The sequence below is a fragment of the Aquila chrysaetos genome, chromosome 9, assembly GCF_900496995.4.
Source record: "Aquila chrysaetos chrysaetos chromosome 9, bAquChr1.4, whole genome shotgun sequence".
Lineage (NCBI taxonomy): Eukaryota > Metazoa > Chordata > Aves > Accipitriformes > Accipitridae > Aquila > Aquila chrysaetos.
The window spans coordinates 37,009,273-37,028,038 of record NC_044012.1 but is presented as its reverse complement, the minus strand read 5'-3'; the positions used below and the strand labels follow the sequence as shown (position 1 = coordinate 37,028,038).

The 18,766-nt window shown below is 49.6% G+C and overlaps 1 protein-coding gene across 17 annotated transcripts in view; it reads right to left on the bottom strand.

Annotated features, from left to right (window-relative positions):
* The window catches only part of FBRSL1 (fibrosin like 1), a 561,483-nt gene that overhangs the window by 109,277 nt on the left and 433,440 nt on the right, over positions 1-18,766 (bottom strand). The gene's annotated exons all lie outside the window — the stretch shown is intronic.

Here is an 18,766-nt window from a genome sequence, read left to right as displayed (position 1 = left end):
GATTTTACAAGCCTAAAAAACAGTTTAAATTCCAGAGAGACGTACAAGCCTTTACCATTTAAAAAGGTCCTTCTTTCCTTCCCTCTGCCCTCGCCTTACTCCTGAGCTCTTTTTCCAAACCATCTTTAGTTAACCAGTGACCTGGAAATCTTACTTTGCTGCCCCCCCCTTCCCCTTTTCAAATTTGTCACTTTTAAACAGACAAGGTTTAATTTCTTAATTGGATTAAATTTTTCTTTCAAGCTAAGCAGAGGGGCACAGCAGCAGACGCGGGGACAAGAACAACGCCTGGGCAGCCAACCCGCGCCCCGTGCCTCGGCGTGGCCAGCACAGTCTGCCAGGCTCGGGGAGGCGGCCGGCTTATTTCTCAGGCCAAAAGACACACGGGGAAAAAAAATCCACGAGGACCATTTTAAAACTTGCTATTCTTTGTGAGGAGAGGGGCTCTGGCCTGCGCCGAAGGGGTTAACCGCCGGCTACAGATTTTTAAGTTTGTTACCGTTTTTAATAGCCAGCAATCCCAGACAAATAACATCGTCCTCATCCGGCAGCCTGCTACAACACCCAGCCTGCCAAGAAAACACCCCGAAAGAGCCAATTCGCGATATTCTGCTGAAGGGGACCATTGACGCGCCTACAAAGCCGGGCGGCGGGCGGCTGCCGACTCGCGCCGTCACGGTCACCCGTGGGCGGGAGCAGCCCGGGGCCGCCCGGGCTCATCAGCGCAGCCCCCCCCGGCTCGGCTGCTGCGAGGGGGGTGTCGCCCCGGCCCCGCTCTCTGCGGCCCGATGGAGGCAACGATTGAGTATTTTTTTTTTTTTTATTCCACACACCCCCCCCCCCGGTCTCCTGGAAGTGGGGGCGGGGGGTGGGGTAGGCAGAGGGATGCGGTCGCACTGGAGGAATGTGCGAAACGGGGTGAAAAAAAAGCAGCTTGGGAGCGCATCGCATCCCGGCAGCTCCTCGCTGCTACGTCTTTATTTTATTTTATTTTATTTAAACACAGCCAGTCTCCCCCGCAAAAAAAAAAAAACCAAAAAACAAAAACAACCCTTCTCCATAATTCTGTACGGAGAGCTCCTCGGTTCGCCTCCGGGAATGGGTAACGACCGGTTTCTGCCTCTCCGCGCTTCGCCCCGCTGCATCCCAGCACCCACTCGGTAGAAAGGGACGCGGACCACCCCCCGAAAGGCAAACGGGGCCGGGGAGGGGGACCGGCAGCGAGCGAACGGCGCGGCCGGAAAAAATCAAACCACCTCGTCGACTGCACCGAAAAAGGGCCCCCCCCCCAAAAAAAAAAGGAAGAAACACACAAAAAAACCGCACGCACACAACCATCGCACCGGGCGGAAAACGCGGCGATTTCCTTCTCCCGTCTGACCGCAAAGCCGCTGAACTCCCCGGCTCCCGCAGCCCGGCTGAAAAACACTTCCCCCGCCGAGAAACGGGGCTCGGGGAGGGCAAGAGGAGCCCCCCCCCCCCCCCCTCCGCGGGGGGCTGTGGGGGGGGGGTCCCCGGCCCGGAGGGCGCCCACCCGCCCCGCCGCTACTTACCCCGCGGCGCGCAGACCATGGCGAGCCCCGCCGGCGAGCCGGGCCCCCGCGGGATAATCCACAAGGCGAGGCCGGGCGGCCCCCGCGGGCGCGGCGCGGAGCGGAGCCGCTCGGGGCCCCCCCGCAGCGGCACAACGCGGCGCCCGGCCGGGAGGTGCCCCGGGGGTCCCGCCGGCCCCCGCCGCGGCGCCTCCGCCTCCTCCCGCCGCAGTCCTCCGCCGCTCGCTCCTGTTCCGGGGCTCTTTCTGGGGGTGCAGGCAGCGCGTCTCTGTTCCTTCTCTGGGTTTTTTGGTCTTTTTTTTTTTTTCCTTTCTTTTCCTTTTTCCTTCCCCCCCCACCCCGGCCGAACCCGGGGCTCAAAGTTTGCGCCCCCTCCGCCGCCTCGCCCCGGCGGGCTGCGTCCCCGCCGCCCGCTCAGCCCCGGAGCCGACGCGCAGACGGGCGCTACGGGTCCATCACCCGCGGGGCCGCGGCGGGGCGAAAAACACGCGAGGGGGCGAAAAGCCCGCAGACGCACCAAAAAAAGGCCAAAAAACCAGCAAAAAAAGCGACCCAGGCGGCTCCGGCCGGCATCCGACGAGGGAGAGACGGGGGAAGAAGAGATCAGCCCCGCAGGCAGCCCCAGCCCGGCCCCATCTAGGGGCTTCCCCCGGCGGCGGATTTCTTTCTTTCTTTCTTTTTGTGATTCACGCCTCGGTAGCCATTATTCCCAAACATGGACGAGGAGGAACCGCGCCGAAGCCCGCTCCGCTCCGCTCCGCGGCGGCGGTGCCGCTCCTCGGGCGCTCCGCGGCGCGACTGCTCCGCGCGGCCGCGGCGAGCGCCTCCCGCCCCGCAGCCCGCCCAGCCCGCCGCCAGGCGAGACCAATCCAGCCACGAGACGCGGATCCCCGCGGCTCGGCGCGGCTCGGCTCGGCTCGGCTCGGCGCGGCTCGCGCGCGCCCGCCTGTCCCGCCCCGCCCCGCCCCGCCGCGGGGCACGCGCGGGACCCGCCGTCGGGGCAGCGGGCGCGGAGCGCGCGCCGCCGGTCCCGGAGGGGCCGCGCGGGCTGTGGGCGGCGCGCGGGCGGCGCGCGCACGGCCGGTGGCCCCGCGCATTGTCTGGGCGCGCGCAGGTGCGCGCCAGAGCTGCGCGAACGCGGCCAAAATCCACGTGCGCGGGGGGGGCGTTCGCGCATGGCCCGCGGGTCCACGGCGCGCGCGGCGGGGGGTGAGGCGGGAGGGGGGGTGGCGCGAGCCGCGTGCGTGGGCCGTAGGTGCCCGGCGTGGGCGCGGTCTGCGCGGCGCGCGCGGTCTACGGCTTTGCGCAGCCGGTGCGTGGGCTGCGTCTGTGCCGACGGTCAGCGCGTGCCTGGCCGGTGCGCGCGCTCCGTACCCACGCGTGTGGCCTGGGCGTACGCGCAGCGGGCGCGCGCGGCCTGCGCGCGGCCTGCGCGTGCGCGGAGCCGGTATCTTGGGCGTCCGCGCGCGCGGCCTGGGTGCGCAGCGCGCGCGCACGTGGTCGGAGGGCGCACGGCGCGTGTGTTAACGCTCTCTGAAGGCACGTGTGCGTGCGCACGCGTGGCGCGCGCGTGTGCGCACGCTGCCTTCCCCACCCCGTCCTTTTGATGGGCTGAGGTCGGGCTCCTTCCCCTCTATTTCTCACGTTAGGTGCAGCCTTCCGCGTCCCTGAGATGCATTCAGACCCCCAGGGGATTTGGATCCGGGCGGAGGGAGAAGAGAAAAGCAAAGGAAATGTTTAATCGTGATTAACCTTCACGTTGCAAAACAGTTGTTAGCAGGTATATTTAAAATATAATTACTATTGCAGTGATCCATAGGTGCTTTAATAAATGGTTAATCGATGGCCACAGGGGCCGACGATCCACGCTGCCTGACACGCCTGGTTAGCGCCTGCCGCAGTAACCGTGATTCATAGGGACGGGGTGAGCCCCAGCCCCTGCCCTCCCTCTCCCCCGCCCCGTCCCCACGCGGGAGCGGGGCCGGCGCACCCACGCGGCCTTCGCGCGCGCGGCCCCCTCCCCGGCCGGCGGCCCCCGGCGCGCCCGCGACGCCCCGTTCTGCAGCGCCCGCCCTCGCGCGGCTGCTCTGCGGCCTTCGGGGGGTCCGCACGCGGCCCCAGCGCCGCCACCGGCGCTCGGGCGGGGGAACGGAACCGCCCGAGCACGGTTTTCAGCTGGCCTTTAGAAATTATCTGAAAATCTTCAGGGAGAAAGGCAGTAAACATCTGTGTACTATTAAATCCATTAGACGTGTTCATTATTTTATATTGATTGGTATATCACTACACAAAGTTAATATATTATGATTATTAGTATATTGTTAAATCATTAAATACGACAGCAGACGCAATAAATAATTTCCAGGGGATCTCTGCTGACATTCAGGAATTGATGGGTATGTTTTTCCTTTTGCATCCTGGCTGACTGCAGGACTGCAGCGACGCTCTGGCTGCTCTGACTGATCTCCTTCCCCTGCTTTCCTTTGCAAGTAAAGGCAGCCGAAAGAGCCTGCTCCGCCATGCCCAAGTTTGCATTTTAAAAGGTGAAGCTGAATTAATACAAGCCCCGAAGAAACCTGTCGGACGAGGATATTCAAACCGCTTGCGTGAAACGGGCAGCCACAAGAAGGATTTACACCCGAGGCTGTACCTTGGTGTTGCTCAGGGGGGAAGAACACCCTCCTGCAACGCCAACAGGATTTTCGCGTGCAAATGCAAGGACGGAGCTGCCCTCCCGCCGGCAGCACGGCCGCCCGCGTCCCGGCGAGCTCTGCCATCCCGGCGAGCTCTCCTGACCGTGGAGCGCGGGAGCCAAAGCATCCCCAAACCCTCAGCCCAGACTCCAGGTCACCGGGGTTCGTGGATTTATGGCACAGCTCCTCGTGAAACAGCAGATGTTGGAGAGCACGCACATCTGTATCTTTACAGCGGGGGAGCTGGATGCCAATCAGGGTTAATTCGGGATAAATTTACAAGAGCGCACAGCGTGACCCAAGGTACCTCTTTATTGGCCTACTACAGGCCTGCTAAATACATTGGCCGACTACTACACATTAAAGCCACATGAGCTTATATGTTCAAAATGAATTTTACAGGAAGACACAGGGATAGAAAAAGGAGGAGAGCCTGTGTCACAAATGACATCCAGATGTGAAAACACTGTAAATACAAACATCAAAAGGCTCACCCCTCCACATTTTGCAAAGACAACATTGGAGAAAGGACTTGCTGCATTTAAACAAATACACTCGGCAAGGAAGCCAAGGAGCCTGCTGTCCCCGGTGCACACCAAACCCCCACGGATCCGAGTGGGAATTAGCCATTTGTCAAGGCAAATACGCAGCAAATATTACGCCATCCTCTAGACGGTCCGACCTTGGATCGGGGGCAATGAAACAGGATGGAAGGGGAGGTGTTTTCCTAAGAAGACCAGAAGTTTAAATCTAATAACTCAAATCTGAAAACTGCACTCCAGAAAGCATGTGATTATTTAGATAAAGTCTCCAGAGCTATGACATACTTCTTACTAGAATCGATATCATTCAGGGATGGCTCTTAAGCCTTGCCAGTTGCATGAAATAACTAAATAAATAGGGGCCTTTTAAAGCCTTGGTATTTGCTGCAGTGGAGATACGACTGGAGTGATATCCTAGAAAATCTGGGCTATCTGGTAAACCACTCAGTAAATTTGTTTTAAGAGGAGGTGGCAAATGAAAGGCCACTGCCCTGGAAGGGCCCTGAAGAGCTTGAAATCTCCACTCGCATGGACCTACAGAGAAGGGTGAACCAGCAGCGAGTCACCCACCGCGAGTGAAGGACGAGTGTTCCTGGAGCTCGGGACTCATCCCGTCCGTCAGCTGTCACGCTGTCCCTTTCCCTTCTCACCTACCTCCGACTGCAGCCGGACACAGTGGGGGACAAAGCTGGCTTGAAGCGGGACAGAAGAAACCTAAGTAGTATCAATGGCAGCAGAAACCATTTAACACCCTTCTAGAAAGGTGGGGGATTGATGGGTAAGTGGTGCAATCTCAGATGTTTATTCAGTGTTCTCCGTTCGGGCCTCGAATGTGCAAACCAAGACGACAACACTGGGCGTTACTTGCTCGAACTCTCCTCTCGGGGCAGCGTGGCCAGGCATCGGGCTGGTGCAATGTGAAAGTGAAGCTTAGATGGGGGGTATTCTTGTTTTCTCATCTTTTCAAGACGCTCTCTGACCGCCAACACCTTACACGCAGGGTGAGCGGAGCACGCGAGGGACTCCCTACCGAGCTTGAGCTAATCTCTTGAAGGTGCTGGGATGCCAGGGTGCGGGGGCAGCGTTGAGTGCTCGCAAAGGGGTGACATGAGATGAGGTAGGCTGTGGCTATTGTTTTTACTCAGGTCTGACTCCAGGCTGCAGGATCACAGCCGCCTGCTCTAGAAGCGATACCTGTCCCAAGTGGGGAGCCCTCCCTCAAGACAGGACTCCATCAGACTAGACTGGAGCTTGAAGGGAGCACAGAGGACTCTCCTCACATCCCGAGCCAGACCACGCTTCTTATTTTGGAGCTAAAAGCTTCAAGCCGTTTGAGACTGGCAGCGCTGACAATAGAAGGAGAAAGCACTTAACCATAGCGTTGCATAAAGATGTCATGAGGAAATCGGGATTTTACAGTAGAGAGAGTAGAAGAACACTCAGGAAGAGCTTGGATAAACTCAAGGCTAGATTCAATAAGAGACGCCAGCCGCCTCCTGCACTGCGTGCCCCCACCTGGGCTTCTGCTGGGAGGCAGCCGGAGAGAAGTTTTATTGAATCTTTTATTGAATCTGTCTCTAGGCTGGTAGCTGCGCTAGGTACCCTCACCAGGGCCTAAAAATAGAAATGAAGTGACACAGGAATTTGCGGTGAAACTGTTAAAATATGCTCTGATTTGCTTGAAAAGAATGCGTGTGCTGGGAGAGGGAGCGTGGCGGGGGACAGCGGGGCGCGCCAGCCTGCCTGCCGGGCACCTGAAGCTGCCGGTGCTGCTGCCGAGAGCCCCGGCGGGCCCGGCTGCAGACGGCGCGGGAGCAAGACTGCAGCTCTCCATCCCTGTGTTTGCTGGTGATGCACAGCTCCGCTCCTAGGCCTAACAACACTGCAAAACTCTTTAGCCACTGGAGTATCACATTACATGCAAAATCTATAGCTGCTCAAGAGCTTAATTTTGACATACAATTTTCACTTGCTGAACAGAAAAGGGAGGGGAAGCCTGAAACTGTCTAAACAAAAGAATGTTTTTTTCCACTGCACTTTCAAATGTTCATAAACCGAACAGAATACAGTTAGAGACGGCCCTTCGCCTCCGGGCATCCAAGGCTATGGCTCCAATTAAAGAGAACAAGGATACAGGAGGTGGTACCTCCAGTCTGATTGCTCTCGCCTGGGGCAGCTAAGCCTCATGAATAAACACTGTTGACTCTAACTCTCAACAAAACAATTACACATTTGTTTTTAGAATACATTTTCTTAGCCTTTCCACTTGCAATTTTTGCTACTATAAACTAGCCAGGACAAGAATAAATACCTTTGTGATTCTCTAAACATCCTTGTAATTGCAGTACTTCACTCATGAATGTGTGTTCCAACAGAAGAAAAGATCCCAAGCGATATGAAGAAATGTTTCTTTGAAGTAACCTTTCAGAATTAGATGCAAAATATTTACAGCTAATTATTATTACAAGAACTCCTGTACACACTGCCAGCTACGGGAGTGAAAACCTTACACACAAATCCAGTTATCTTTGAAGAACGCAAACAGAAGGAGACAGGCGAGACTTGTATTTAGGACTCCTGCCAAGTGTGGTCACGGGCGTGATGCAGCCCCCGGGGCCCCCCCATCTCCCCGTGGACCTGTCAGCCCTCCCGGACCTCTCTCCTGGCAAACCCCACTGCAATCAGCCTGCACACGGGGCCCCAAAGGGATGCTGCTGAGAGATGAGGGGGTGCTTCTACACGTCGAAAGTGCCTGCTCAACTATCTCCTGGATGCAAATGAAAGGAGTGGCAGGATTTCTATTGTTGGGGAGAGTCTAAACAGAATAGGCAGTGGATGAATCCAAGCGAAAGTGGGTGCGTAACTTCCTCCCTGCCCCAAGCACCCAGCTGTTCCAGCAGCCAGGACAAAACCTGGAGCTTTTATGAAGACAGAAGAAGATAGCCCCAGCTGGCCCTTACAGGCTCAGGTTTCTCGTAAAGATGGGTGCAGAAGTAAAGCAGAACTCCAGTTTCCTTCTGAGGACAGTGGTGGAAAGAGAAGAACGATTTACTCAACTTTCTAAGGATTCTTCCCAGAAAACCAACCTATTGCTGCAAAACTGAACAGCCAACCACCAATCACCATTTCAAAATACCAAGCCTTAAACGGCAGTTTCTCTGCTTAGCACAAAAGACTTTGGCCAATAAATACACTTTTTTCCCTAGAAATGCTTCCTAACTGGATTATTATCCTCCTTCTCACTCTTAGTGTAAGGATGAGAAAATACAGAATGGGGAAGTATCGGAGAGCCTGCTTACCCTGGACAGGTGACATTCGGGCTGCGGATTTGGGAGCGACTAAGCAATACGTTAACGATACTTGTTCCACATTCAAAGTCAGAAGACAAGCGATGTTGCCTGCTCCTATATGTTATTTATATATTGTGTTAAGCAACAACGTGCAAATGAGCTGGAGTACAAAATATCAGACACGGCAAGATGTTACAGCGCAGTACTACACAGCACAATGAAGATAAGTGACTCTCCGTATGGGGCCCTGTATCCTAGGAGTGTTTATACTTGATTGTATAATTGGGACCACAGCCAGCTCATCCTAAAATATACAGCATGAGTATGGTTAGGCATTGCATCTGTAACATATACAACTTTAGATGTCAAAGCATCTTTGTTTGAAGTCAACAGCAATAAAAACTGCATTTGTACGAGAGCTTAGCATGTGGGAATACATATTGCTAAACCAGGATGTTAACACATGGCCCTCCTCAGCTTGCTGCTGCCAAAAGTATGCCTTTCAAAATTGGGACGAGCATGCCAATAATCTGTAGGATATTTTAAAACTTGGAGAAATCTACAACAGTCATCCAGTATTGGAGAAATCTCTTTTTGGGCAAATTTACCTTTGGTAGAAAGTGGCATAACGCCTCCTACTTCGAAAGATTTGGATCCTTCGCGTATATGGCCAAGTTATGTGTAAAAAAAATCCACATAAGGATTCTTCTGTCATGTTTCATTTTGCAGAACCTTTGCTTAGTCACTTAGTGACCAATTATTCACTTGTATGAGTGAAACTTTCAAATGTATGCAAACTTATCTTTTTAAGGTTGCTATCTCGATGTTATTTCATTAAGGCACTCAGAAATTACATCAGAACTGTGTTAAGCTTATGGAATTTCTGTGAATTCCCTTTCTGGATGTTAAACTTTAAACAAATATTATGATTGTATTCCAAAGGCTTGAATGGGCTGATGATTTTGAAAGTGCTACTTTGGCATCATTGTACAGCTCCATTCTTTTATGTATGTTTTGTTAAAACACAAAGAAGCTCTATTTATGAAAAGCCAGTCTTAAATCTATAGTTTGTGAAGCCATAATTTGTGGTTGCAATTGTGGTTAATTTAACAAAGAAAGCCTTTCGGTTCACAGTGCACCATACTTACTATTTTTCATAAACTATCAGAGCAAAAAAACCCCTTCAACATGTCAGCTATATGATGATCCAGCAATGTTGCAATTTTCCAACTCCTATTTTGTGGTATACCATATTATATGCACAGGAATGCTACATCATTTATTCTGGAGCACAGCCCTGTAATTATTGCTGGCAAACTACTAATTACATACCGCCATCAAATCTAACAATTTTCCCAATAAAAAAAAACACAAAACCAACCTACTTTCGTGCGGAATATAGCAAATACAGCCATGAGTGCACGTATGTTTTTATTTTAACATGCGTGCCATACAGTATTGATCCTCCACTCATACATACTTCATCTAAAGTATCTGTACCGACAGTGGGATTCCGCAAGCTTTGCGTTATGGTACTATGCCATGGGGCATGAGAGGTCTCAACTGTGAACTCTGGTGCTGAACTGGCATCTCCCCCCATCTGAGGGCCGAACCTCTCAGCTCACGTGTTTTTTGGCTTGGTCTAATTAAAATTCAGGCCCTGCAACAAAATGGGGGTCTAGATCTCGAGTTCCCCAAACTCCAGGATTGTCGTGTTCGGAATTTTGTCATTGGTTCATGTTCAGAAGCTGCAATATGGATCTACTTCTGTGTCCCCAGCTGAGAGCAATGGTTAGCACTGCGGAGAAAGCCTGTCAGCTGGTCAGAAACCTGCTCCTCTGCCTCCCAAGGAATTCTAAGAGCCATGGCAAATTTCAATTGCAGAACCGCACAGTTTTGAGTCGCTTCTAGGAAAAAAGGAGGGATTGTGGGGAAGAGGGAGCACGCAACAATAATTCCCCAAAGATAATCCCCTACATACACTGACATTTCCAGAAATCGGCCACAAATTCGACAGCTTGGAGCAACCCCACCATTCCCTTGCAGCGCGGGAGGAGCAGGGGCAGAAAAGCAGCAGATGCATACCGAAATCTGTAAATGCTTCGACTCGAGGCTGTCCATGTCTAATGCGCTCGGTGATTTAATGCATGCCTGTCCGGTGCCCAGACCGTCCATGGGCTGGCAGGGCACCATGGGAGGAATGGTGCTGCAGTCTCCCAGGGAAAACGTGGGGTGAAGCAGGAGCCGCGGCGCTACAGGGAGCCAATTACGGATTTGAGGCTCCAGGCTGCTCGCTCGCAGCATCTGCCTGAGAGGCTGCCGGTCTCCTGTGCTCGCAGCCGGCAGCAAAATTACCTGCAGGGTGGTGGACGATGCCAGCGGAGCTCAGCAGCGTGCCCGGGTGCAGGGCAGATGGGGCTGGCGGCTGCAGGAGCCGCTTTCCCCCAGCAGCACGTACAGCCCTGAGGGCATCCCTAATGCTCTGGGCTGCCCCCACAGCCAAGGACAGGTGGAGAGAAGCCCGAACCAGCGTCAGCTCCTATTGCATCGTTTTTCTTCATTGACAGAACCCCCTCCTGGCTTGGGGGGGGGGGGGCTATTTTGACAGGCAGAAGAAAGGGAACAGCGGTGCCAATTCCCCCCGACACGACTTCCCCTGGACTCCACCCTCCCGAGCCTTGTGTTTCTGACTTGGCAATCAAAACATCTGCGAGACTTGCTCCCTTTTAAAAACATGACAAACAGCGTAGGTATGCGAGACGATTTTCTTAATCTTTCTCAATTTTCTCCTATTTCAAAACTGTAGTTAAAATTGACTGCAGAGCAAAACCCTTTCCTGCTTGTTTGAAGGTATGGAGCAATGTAAGGAGCTTGTTGCACACTTTGATGATAACGTGTGAAATGAAGCAGCCAGGGGCGCTTGTGAAGGATGTCAGAAAAATCCCACTGGAGTACAGTAACCTCAGCGCCTCTGTGGCAGCACAGGGCACATGCTGCCAGCACAAAGCTGCACATAGCTGCAAAATCTGGCGCAGTTCTGGTAAAGCGTGGACTATTTGCTTAAGTTTCTGGCGTTTACTCCTCAGTGTCTTTAGCAGCTTCAACAAGAATAAAGCATGCTTTGCATGCCAAGCAAGTTGGCTGATCTTAGTCACGGCCTTGGTCAAACACAAGGAGTTGCTTGACAAGAAAGAACTGCAACTAAAACCATTAAAAAATGTTAACAGAACTCGCAGCTTGCAAGTTCAGTGTGGTATCTGAAGCCTGACGGTCTTTGGGAACTACCCTGAACATTCATCTCAGCAGGAGTTTTCAGGCACCAACACTCCTTTTCCTCTTTGTATCTCTGTTCTTATTTATTTTGCAACTACAGAAATGGTCTGGTTTAAAAAAAAAAAAAGTGACAGGTATAAGACTCAGCTCATACGGATAGCTCTGGAAAAAGAGATTTTCTTCCCTGAGTCTACTTTCAGGTTTGCTGCTAGCAGTCGAGGATTAGTCAGCTAACATGGCATCTCTGTTGACATACATTTTCTCCCCACAGCTAAGACAGCTTAACTAATTTATACACCAGAATATGCAATGGTTAACCAGATACTTTCAAAAAAGAAAAGTATCTCCTACTTATTCATTTATAATTCTGCTTTTAGTATTGAATTGGAATCCACAGACAAAGAAATAAGCACCCAAAACCCTCGTGCCTCTAAAACATGCTCACATGAAAAACTTGAATTATGGTTAGATAAATAAATGAACAGAAGAAGTTACTTGGCCAGTCTTGCAAGCGCACAGAATCCATACAAAATCTTGCATATATTTTCTTCTTCAGCATATACACACATTACAAGGATTAAACAGAAAGGGAAACTTGCAGCTTTAGACACACTTTGTGTCTCAATACCAACTGCAGCACTAGCGTCTCTGTAAGGATTATCAAGGCTACACCCCCATGCAGCTGTCAGTCCCTGGGGCTGTAATTCAGCTATCCTGCTCTCACTCTATCCATCACATTTACACAAATCCCCAAGGTGGACTGCCTTCTAAATGTCTTTACCTTGTGCATTATCCTGGGGCTTAACAATCCAATATTGGTGCAGCCAAGGATAATTACTCTCCATTGATGATAAAACACCCTGAATCCTGTCAGGCATGGCAATTTGCATCTTACAGTGCTGAGGATCAATAGATACAACAAAGGAGTGAAACCTGATTAGATACTGCTGCCTCTCAATGGAAAGGGAAGAGCTGATTGTTTTGCAGGGTTGAAGTCCTGGTTAAAAGGGAAATGCAGGTTTCCCATTACAACACAGTCCTTCAACGTGCTGTTTGCCTAGAAACTGCTGCGGGGAGTTGGAGACCTGAGCAGAAAGTAGGTGAACAAACCACCAGGTCTGACAGACTCCTGGTAAAGAAGGACTGGTATCTACTTGTGCCAGGGCGGCTCGTGCAGTTTCACCGTAACCCAAGAGAATGCAGCAGACATGAATTGTCTGGAGCTCCAAGAGGTTCTACTTTTTCCCCGGTTTTATAGATGTACAGTATAAAGAGGTCAAGTAACTAGTTCACAATCACACACTGCTTTGATATTGCACCTGGAAGTTGGCTATTGGCTCTCAGAATCAATCTATTTCTGAAGCATCCTCTAAAAGCGTGGGGCCAGCAAAGAGCTCCTGCCCTGCCAAGACAGCAGAAATGTCATATATATTTAAAATAAGAGATTGCAGGATTTTTCAACCACAACTAACCAGGTAAGCAGATGTACGAAGGTGGAGGTGGAATAAAGAATTATCCCAACCCATTCAACAGTCTTCTAACATTAATCTAACACTGAATCTGATTGAAGATAAGAAGAGCAGTGGGTGAACTTAGGTTCCCACATTTAATCTAGAGAGACATCACAAGCTTCCGCTTCTTCAAGTCTTTATTTGGAGGCCAGTAACACATTGACAGAAAACCATGGTTTGGCTGACAGCACTGCTGGGCTGCAGGCAGGGAATGCATTCCCATTTGGATGCGATTCTCCACCGCTGACACTCCCTGGGCTCAGCTGTGCCCATCTCCCACAGCACGCCCAGATTAGTGATACCACAGCTCAGCCCTGGGCTGCAGACCAAGAGCTCCCAGAATGGATGTAGCTAACTGTGTTAAATCTGGATTTTTATTGGGTTTCTGGTGGCAGGGCTACATTAAGCAGGGATTGCATCTCTCCATGCTCTTGCCAAACTGAAAGAAATGCAGACTTTTCTTCAGGGGAAATTAGTTAGTGAGGGAAAAGTTGAATTTGGGGGATTCCCCACCATGTGAAGGACATTTTAAAAAAGCCTCAAAACATGAATGATGCAGAAAATAAAACAACATCAAGAAGAAAGCTGGGTACATCTTTTCAGAATGCGTGCTCTGAGCCTGATGAAGAAGGCCTCAAAGCAAGAGAGGAGGAAAGCAGAGAAAAAGAGAAAAACTCTTCAGAAACCAGCTGGGAATAGCCTGTTCTTATCAAAACACATTGCTGACACAGACCTGTCATGGAGCCAACATCTGCTCCCAACTTGCAGAGTCAGTCCGAGGCATGCTGAGCGTCTACTACACACTCAGACACAGGAACACCAAGAGTTGACTTGGCATGTTGGACATAAATGATCATTAACAGCTTCTGAAAGCACCAGCGAGCTCAACAGGAAGGAAACCTGCTTCTTTGATGCAAAAACTGTTTATTTTGACCTACAGGCAAACTTGCAGATTTTCTCTGCAGAAAGGAGTCTCTTCCAACATGGGAAATGGAAAAAAAAGCCTGATTCTTGACCTCATATGGTAGTGTCTACTAAAGCCAACGGGGGGGTTGCATATGGCAATCCTGAAAAACTGAGGCTCATTAACATTATGGCGTAGGATTACGACTATTTTACATCATAAGGAACTGTCTCTTTCATCTTGATGGTTGCTTACTGTCAGTTGATTCAGGTGCTCCATATTAATGCCTAAGAGCAAATTTAATATTGGTGAGAAGTACCAACCCTGCATCTAAAATCCTTTGTCTCCTTCACTTGTGCAATGGAGTAGAAGCATGCTTTCTCACCCTGACCTCCCATTAACCTGAAATCTAGACCTATTACCTTAAAGGCCTTCACTCCCCTTGCCTGCTTCAATCCCCAGCATTTTTGGGGTACTAGAGAGGATTTGCAAGCAGTCTGAGACACCACCACTATAGAACAGATGGCAACTATCCCACCTAGTGTGAGACACCGAACAACATCCATTGGATTCCCACACGAGCATCCACCTCCTGGCACTGCCTGTGCCTCTGCAAGCGGCACTCTGAATCTATCCGGCGTTGTGGGAACCCATCGCTCATCATGAAGAAAGGGACGTTATTATGGCTTTCCATCTGTCAGTACAAAGTGAAATGTAACTTTGTATTGGGCTCTCCACTCTGCATTCAGGCATGGAAGATTTAGAGCTCGCTGCTCTGTATTTGAAATGGGAAATTGGAGTGGAGCTGCTGAGTCATGAGAACAGGGGCCAGTATCAGCAGCTGTTTCTCCCTGGAGAAAACCACTAATCCCCTCTGATGCACCTGGGTGCGATTGATTCCTCAGGATTTCTGCACACTCACACAATCTCTGACTGTCAGAGGTGCATTGATTTGTTCGGCAGTGGAGAACAGAATGGATATAACGGAGGTGATTTTTAAGGTGATGATTGCTATGGGTGGGTGAAGATAAAACTGTATTAAATAAGCAGCCATTAGAACTTAAAACCGAGCAGCTCAGCCGCCTGCTCCTGCCCTCTGAAAGGAGGATAACACTGTCACATGCATCTAACACAGGTGAGCAGGAGCGTAATGAATTCACAGGGTGTAATGAACCTGGTGGAAACTGGCTGAAAATAGACTTGTGGTAATAATGCATCCCCTTGCAACACAGTGCACTCAAGGACATTGTCCTCATCAAAATGACATTATGTATGGTGGAAAAAAACAGAAGGAGAGCATAAATGTAGGGACCTCATAAACAGCCACGACCAAGTCCCGGACAAGAGCATCCTATTAAAGACAATGATGCTGAACCCTTGAAAACAAATGTAAATTAGCAAAACTGCTAGTCAGAGTTTGCCAGGAAAGCTTCTGGTCATTGTTAACTGCTCTGCACAATTGGAAGGGAGAGGAAAAGGGTCAGGATAAAGACCTATTTCCCTATCATTTCATCACATCACTCTTCATATAAGCACCCTGCTGACCAGCCTTCTCCCAGAACTTCTCAGCGATTAGCACCATGCTGTTTCTTACTGTGAATTCGAACAAGAGTAGCACAAAGCTATCAGCAGGGACTTCAGTGATCAGAAACTGCTCAGCCAATTTTCACTATCATTTTTTCTATGTCTAACAAATGCCTATTGTCACCGGGCCTGCTCCTGTGGCATGTTGAGAGCTTCTGCAAATTGTGGAGACCCCTGTCTCTGATTTTAAATTCCTAAAATGTTAGCTGTCACCTTATAGACTAACGGATGAGCAAAGGATAGGGAGCCAGGAGCTGCTGGTGGTAATTCTGGCTATTGATGTGCAGTGTAAGTATCCTAGGTACCCTGCCCCTGCCTCAACCTTCCCTGCCTGCAGAATAGGGATGGAAAGTAACAGTACCTCCCCTGCCATGAGGCAAAGGGAACCTAAGGGTTTTTTAAGATGCAAAGTGCTAATTGCTAGTATTCACACTGCAGGTCTTGGCACTGGAATTAGAAGTAGCGAAACTATGCAAGCTGCTGTTGCAGTCACCAAATACAACAGGCCTGCAACAGAGACTTCACCCTTAAGAAAAAGGGGGGTGGGATTTCATTCAGCTGTTTCATAGAAAGGTTTCACTTCACCTGCAAAACAAAAACTGTGCCGCTACTGACAAGTCTTCTCCTTGAATGGAAACCTACTCTGCCTGCCGTCCTGTTAGACCCTGCAGTGAAGCCCCAATCCTGTACTTAGGAGATCACTATCAGCTGTGATGGGAATGCTGCACATTGACGTGATGTCATCATTCAGCCATATGACTCTGGTGGAAGTGAAAAGCAAAGGAGAAGATGGGCTGTGACGTGTATAATCGTGATTTAATGTGATTAATGCTATTTGATAATTAGTAGAGGTGTTACAGGCCTTACAGGAAAAAAAGGGAAAGAGAAGTGGATTTGGGCAAATACAGGATACGTTTTAGAGCCTCCTCCAGCCTGCAGATTTCTTTTCAACACCACATATATCGCATTTCTTCTTAAAGCAGCCACTGTAGGGGCCAGGGCATTGTATAACAAGAAGAATGGTCAAACACAATTTTACTGTGTCTGGTAAGGCAGAGTTCAATACTTATATATATATCAGAACAAGCAATGTGCCAAAGTGCCTGATGATATGGAAGAAATGTGTCCTCGATCAAGAAAAACCAGTTTAATGCGCACACTGGGAGCAGAGTATTACACAGATACTGCTTTCTCCTGGCCATGTGAATTTAAGGAACCCCTGCTGGTAACTGAGATTCCTTGCAGACAATCAGACCAGAAGCAAAATGTTATAAATTCTTAAGGTACTGTACAACGTGAGATACATCCTCACATTTTATACAAAACCGAGAAGGGAAAGATACCATGTAAGCATCTGAACTCCCATACAACAAATGCCATTTCAAGCATCATTTATTATGCTGCCTTTCACAGACTTTTACAATCCTCAATATGGTTAGCAATTCCAGCTGACTCGTAAAGCGGTTTTAAAATTCACCACTGAAAAGAATGTTTATCTCTGTGTTTTCTCCAGTTCGGGAGTAAAATTAGACTCTTAAAACCTGGGGATGGTGTGTCTTTAATTTTGTTTAGGACAGAAAATAACTGCAATATGAAAGGTTTAATGAGGTTAGAAATCTAAAAGGAAATGGAGTGGGAATAGATTATCAAGAGAAATAAAGCCAACCGCTGGAGAGTACACTAATATTAAATATTAGGTTTCTAAACCAAATATATATAATCCATTTAGGGACTTAATGGTGGTTCTCAGAAGCACATTTATCTACAGCTTATGGTTCAACAACCAATATTATAACTCCATTTGTCATTGTTAGGCAAGGGGAATGGATGTCAGGGAGGCGAGGGTCAGCAGATGAGGAGGAGCTCAAAGGAGACTCAGCTACTGTACGCTATAGACGGCACTTGGAGGGGAAGAGCTCGCCTGCAGATTTCTGGCTCCACACTGAAGATCTGTTGGCTGCCCTGAAAACGTCTCCTTATGAAAATACTCCTTTTTTCATTTTCCTTATGAAGAACAAAGGCAACATATTCAAGCAGGGATTTGCCTTAAATTAGGCTTTATACCCATTTTTCATTCAGCAAGATACTTATACGTGTGCCTAACTAAATGTGGGATTACGCACTTGATTAAAATTAGCGACATGCTTAAACTACTTGATGAATTGGGTCATTAGATACCTAAGTCAATACGAGATAAGGAGCTCTGGAAATCAAGACAAATTGAAAACTCAAAAATGGATTTTGGTTCTTAGCTTTTGGCACCTACATTAACGAATTTACAGTATAGGCAAAGATTTAACTAAACCTCTTGATATTAACACCTAAAATGAAATCTCTGCTTTGGAAACACCTGCTCTCCTTCTGGCTCTCCTGGGACACCAGGGCAGTAAGATGACCAACTGCAGGACAGCTCTGCCCTCTGCAACTCTACTCATCTTCAAGTAGCCCCTGAAGCTGCAGAAAAAACTTCCACCATTAAGAATAAGAGACTAGGAGATGGAATATTTAGGGAAAAAAATATGGAAAGATGCATGGGTTTTCACACTTTTATTTTAGAAAAAGCCAAAAGAGCCCCGTGTGGAGGTACCAGCTACCTGGCAATACGAAGGGAGAGGCGCTGGATGAATGACAATTCCTTATCACTTTTACCAAGGTTGCCCGGTTAACCCCTCTGTACCACCATAAGAACAGGGTGAGGTTTAGAGGCAGAGGTTAATTCTTTTTATTACACTGAATAGTTGGATAAAACACACAAATGCCAAGATCCTTCCTGAAGAAGCCTCTGCAGTGGCCTTTTTGTAAGGGCTGTGTGCCAGAAAGCTTGTCGTTTTGCCCCAGTTCCACCTGCGGGTCAAACACCAGGCACCCTCTCCCTCCCTCGGCATCCTGCCTCGCTGCATCCATCAATGAAGAAGGAGGCTGATGTTCCATTTCACACTTGGGATCACTGCGTTATTCTGGTTATTCATTGTGTTTTCCCTGTCTTTTCCTTTCTGAAGGGACGCCTGCTGTCAGGGACCCACCACTTCCAAGCGAGCGCTCAGCCTGCCAGCTCCAGGCTTCTGGATGCGGCCAGCAGGTCGCTGAGGACTCCCAGGCGTGCTTCTTTTCTGTTTTTGCAGGAGGGGAGGGAAGCTGAGCTGGGAGGATGACACAGTAGGAAACAGAAGTGTGCTCCTTTCTCTTGAAAGGCTCTAAATCTGCTCCCTCTCCAGCCCCAAAGTACTTCTTGGGCCAATTCTTGGTAGACTGAAATCTTGAATTGTCACCAAGAACTGGAGCAAGCCAATCCAACGTGCTTGTTTGAAGTGGTCAAAATGAAGTAAAACATGCTCCACTACAAATAACACTTGGCTACTTCCAGCAAAATGCTTTTTGCTATCAATGAAATTTTGAGGAACCTCAGGGACTTCATT